The sequence below is a fragment of the Pistacia vera genome, unplaced genomic scaffold, assembly GCF_008641045.1.
Source record: "Pistacia vera cultivar Batoury unplaced genomic scaffold, PisVer_v2 Contig138, whole genome shotgun sequence".
NCBI classification, from domain to species: domain Eukaryota; kingdom Viridiplantae; phylum Streptophyta; class Magnoliopsida; order Sapindales; family Anacardiaceae; genus Pistacia; species Pistacia vera.
In genome coordinates, this window is record NW_022195444.1 from 277970 (window position 1) to 283228 (window position 5259).

The following is a 5259-nucleotide window of genomic DNA, read 5'->3' on the forward strand; positions in this document are numbered from 1 at the left end:
TTCTCATTCTCTTTTCATGTTATTCGATCTTAAAACTTTTGAAAACGAAATTGTTGAAGCTTTCACTACTAAGGTGTCACAATAGCTTTGTTTTTTGTTTTATCAGTTTTAGGTATATGTATTATCACTTTCAATTTAGTTTATTTTAGGGTTGAATCATTTTTTTTCTTTTTGAGGTTTTTAATTATAATTTGAGGGGAAAAGATATGAATCATATGAGTTTATTTGTGTTTTGTGTCTGAGAATGAATTTGCTTTCCCAAATTAAAACTTTAACTATATTTTTAAAGACGTTATTCTTTACCCTTCACCCACCATTTTCTTACATTTCAAACGTCACCATGCTAATCAAAATAAATAAATAATTTGAGTTACTATCTATGTATATATCAAGAATTTTTTTTTTTAATTATTCATATAAAAGTCAACGCAATGTTGATTTGATTAGGTTTTGGTTGACTTTAGCTTATGTTAGGTCTGGTCAAAGTCATGAAATTTTATTATAATCTTTGGAAACCAAAAAAAAAAAAAAATTGAAATTAAAAAGAAGGTTTTGCTTAAGGTTTACTTACACATTTACTCAAAAATTTGCTTCCATGAATTTATTCAAGTAGGAAAGTATTGCATTATTGCATTCTTTTCTCTCAGGTTCTTGATATTGTGATTATTTTTTTGCTTAAGGTTTGGTGATTTTTTTAAAGTTTTACTAGTTGTTTAGAAAACAATGACGGAGCCGCGGAGGCCCCCTTTGACAAAAATTGGATCTGCCACTGAGCGTAATTAAGCAGCGCAAAAAGGGTTAGGGTGAAAAGATTTAAACGGTTGTGGGTTAAAGATAATAAAAAGAAGATGGTTTAAAATTGAAAGGCAAAACACATTCCTCTCAGCTTCTCTTTCGCAAAACACAATCAAACACCTTCCTCTCTCTCGTTTTTTCTTCCAATTTCTATCATTTCTCAATTTCTTTGCTCTTTGCATTTTTGTCATTCCTTTCCATTCCGGTTAAGTTACAATGGCTGAGATCCTCAAAGAAACCAAAAAAACCCATTCATCCCCAAATTGCAGGCACATTGGGTCACAAAAATGGAGAAGAAGAGGTTGCGGTGCAGTAACTTTTGATGACTGAAGTTGCTACCAGCAGAGCATACCCCATCGGTAGAGGAGACGGCGCTGACATAGACACCGCCAGCAAAAGAAGGGACGACAAGATTCGAAATTGAAAAGAAGAAAGAGGACGCAGCGCAATTCCAGGGAGGAGGTGGAAGAAGAAGAAGAACATGTAAAACCTATATATTTATGAAATATTGGTTGTTGGTAAATTTAGGGATATTTGGTTGGTGTTTGTTGTTAAGGTCATTGTTGCATTTTGTTGAGTAGTTAGAGAGCATCAGAGGAATGGGTGTTTTGGGTTTCCAAAGGACCAGAGAAGCAAATGGAGGCCTTAAAGAGGTGTTTTATGGCAGGTTGGATGACTTTTGTTGGCAAAAAGAGTGGAATAGGGGGGGATGGGGGCTTGCCCTGCATATTCACAGGTTGTCCACATATAGCAGCTTTGCAGGGCTTGCCCTTCATCATCTTCTTGTACATTATGCCAGCAAGAAACAAGAATCTGTCAAGCAAACAGAGTACATATCTTCCTCTTATTTTAGTCTTTGTTAACATTTTTGGTTGATTGTGCAGGGCCATTGTAGAAGTACATAATTCAATTTTCCAAGTTAGATTATTGCATGTAATGCCAGCAAGAAACAAGAACTTTTCAAGCAAACAAGAGTTAGTTGCATACTCCTTCCAAACCTCATGATTCTGTCTTTTTTTGTCAATGATATGGAATTTGACATTGTTTTTCGCAGGTCTGGCGATTTGTCTATTAATGGTTCAAAAACTTTGAAGCAACGAAGGGAGGAAGAAAGGAAGGATCCAAAGCTAGTGGAGATATAAAATGAAATAGATTTGGCTGTGTTTTTTAGCAGCAGAAAGGTGTATTTAGTTAGAAAGGGTTGGCAAATCCATTGAATCTTTAGAGTAGGGATTGAAAGTGTATTTAGTTGAGACAAAATGCATGTTTTGGTATGTTGTATTTTGGGAATTGCTAGAACTACTGGAACTATCATTTTCTAGATTTTTATTGTATTTGCTTCTTAATCAATAAATTTCCTCACTTTTCTTAACTGATTGTTTGGTGAGTGAGGATCTTGGTTGGCAAAATTTAAGGCTGTTGTTTTATCAGTTTTTCTCTAATTTGTTAAAACTTATAGTGAATCAGAAAACAATTTTTATTAGTGAATCAGAAAACAATTTTAATGGTTTTGATGATTACTTTATGAGATTATCAAATTAACCCTGGTCGCTTAAGCGATAAAAGATATTGCTTAAGAGATCAAGGCTTATCTATATGGATTGCTTAAGCGAGAGTTGACATCACTTATGGGATCATGTACTTAAGGATTATATAGACACAACTTGGCATTGGTCGCTTAAGCGATGTGGGCTATACTTAAGCAATTAAGGCCTATATATGCTGGATCGCTTAAAAGGGAGTTGTATCGCTTAAACGATCTGTTACTTGAGGATATTTAGACACATTAACCTTGGTCACTTAAGCGATGTGGGCTATTGCTTAAGCGATCAAGGTTTATATATGTTGGATTGCTTAAGCGAGAGTTGACATCGCTTAGGCGATCATGTACTTAAGGATTATTAGACCAAAATAGCCTTAGTCGCTTAACCGATGTGAGCTATCACTTAAATGATCAAGGTTATATATGCATCACTTAAGCGATCGTGTACTTGAGGATTACTGACACAAAATTAGCTTTGGTCGCTTAAAGATGTGGGCTATCGCTTAAGCGATAATGTATCTATGCTGGATTGCTTAAGCGATTGTGTACTTGAGGATTATTTTGACACAAATTAGCCTTAGTCGCTTAAGCGATGTGGGCTATCGCTTAAGCAAAGAGGATCACTTAAGCAATCGTGTACTTAAGGATTATTTAGACACAAATTAGCCTTGGTCGCTTAAGCGATGTTGAGTTAGCTTAAGCGATCAAGACTTATCTATATTGGTTCATTTAGGCGATCGTGTATTTGGGGATTATTTATACAAAATTAGCCTTGGTCGCTTAAGCGATGTGGGCTATCACTTAAGCGACCAAGGCTTATATACGCTGCATCGCTTAAGCAATCATGTACTTGAGGATTATTTAGACACAAATAGCCTTGGTCTCTTAAGCGATGTGGGCTATCGCTTAAGCTATCAAGGCTTGTATATAAAGATCGCTTAAATGACAGATGCATCGTTTAAGCAATCTTATTTTTATATGGATTATTTGACAACCTCATATTAAGTAATGTTAATGTGACTGGGACGTTCACAACATCACAAGATTCGGGAGAAAAGAAGCAAATTAACCTTGATCGCTTAAGCGATATCAGTTATTAACACATATTAAGGCCATTTATGGAGGATTATTTAAAAACCTAATTTCAAAACTATATTAATGCCATTTAAAAAGATTATTACCATTAATTTAAACCTTGGACGTTCACAACATCAAAATATAACAGCTATGATATGTGACTAACAACCCTATGATACATGGAGAAATGTCATAGCATATTAGTGTGACACGTTAGTAGAAAAGTACCTCATTTCACAAATATGTATTTGAGAATGATATAATTTTCACTCATTCTACATTACGGAATAAATTAATGTAACGCCCACATGGAGGTACGTAATTTAATTTATGCTCTTATACCTTTAGTTGATTTTTGCTAAAGTTATTTGAGAAAATGCCTTAAACTTGTAGTAAGAGTTAAATGGTCTTTTCACTCAAAATTGGTTGAAATTGTGGGGAGTGAAAAGAGATAGAATTTCATGGAGAATGCAATAAAAATGAGAGCATTATGGTAATTGACTAAGGGACATAGATGAAATTTTAAAGAAAGTACAAGGGCAAAATGGGAAACTAATATAATTTTTATGTTATATCAAATTGAAGAGTGAAATCCTAGCCACTCTTACCCATTGCACGCCACTTTCACCTCCATATTCTCTCAAATTCTTCAATTCTTCTTCAAAGGAAATTCATAGGTTTTGGATGTTTTTGAGTGGATTTTCAATCTTAAGTTCTATAGGTAAGATCCTTGCACTAAGAAGTGAATTTTAGTTTTTAAAGTGTTGATTTTGGTTCATGCTCATAAGATTTAAGAGGAAGAGAGTTTGATCAAAAGAGATTCTTAAAGGGTTGAATTGCTCATATCAAAGGTAAGTAAATCCTACCCTAAGTATGATTAAGTTATGTTGTGTAGAGAACTTTCTTTATGCATATATTGTGTTATATGTAGAATTGTTGATGGATTTGGTGTTGAATAATGATTAGAACCTATCCATGAGAAATTGTTGTGGTGTAGTTGTTATTTGATGAATGTTTGGATGAGATTTGAAAGAATTGAAGTGAAAAATTTGAAGTGTGTATTTTGGGCAGATTTGGTGTTAATTACGGAGGAGTTTATCCCAAATTTTTGGTGGCCTAAAATAGAGATAGAAGTGTAGTCAAATTAGTGTTGATTTGTGCATATGGTTGTTGATGAAATGCCAAGGAGAAGTGCATGTATGAGTATGATTATGTGTACCTTGGGATGTGTTTGTAGATGGTAGAGAATGACATTTTTGCATTCCATAATGCATAATTGCATTTAAATATGTGAATTTAGAAAGAATTATAAGCATGAAACCATCTACATGCATACATATTCATAAGAGCATGAAAATGCCCTAAAATATTTTAAAGAGAAAATAGAAGAAATGAGAATATTAAAGGTATTCAAATCTGAATTTTTCTTTAAAAAGTGTAAACAAAACAAAAATAAAAAGAAGAGAAGGTTGTTGCGATGGGGAGCCATGAGTGACATAGTCCCACAGCATGCCGCCTTTAGTAAGGGCCTCAGAATTCAGAGAAAGAAGAAATAGATAGTCTGTTAGAAGTGTGTGTAGATGAGGACAGTACCCAGAATTAGAGAATTCACTCACACGGCCAAGGCTCAAATCCATGCCTCAACTGAGTTGATCGGCAAGAAAAGAAAGAAAGAATAGAAAAGAAAAGAAAGAAAAGAAAGAATAGAAATAAAGAAATAAAGAAAAAGAAACAGAAAAAGAATAAGAAAAATAGAAAAGAAAATGCATAATTTATGCAATTGTGCATTTGCATCATGAATATGCATAATACTATGCTCATTACATGGGTAGTGAAAAATCTAG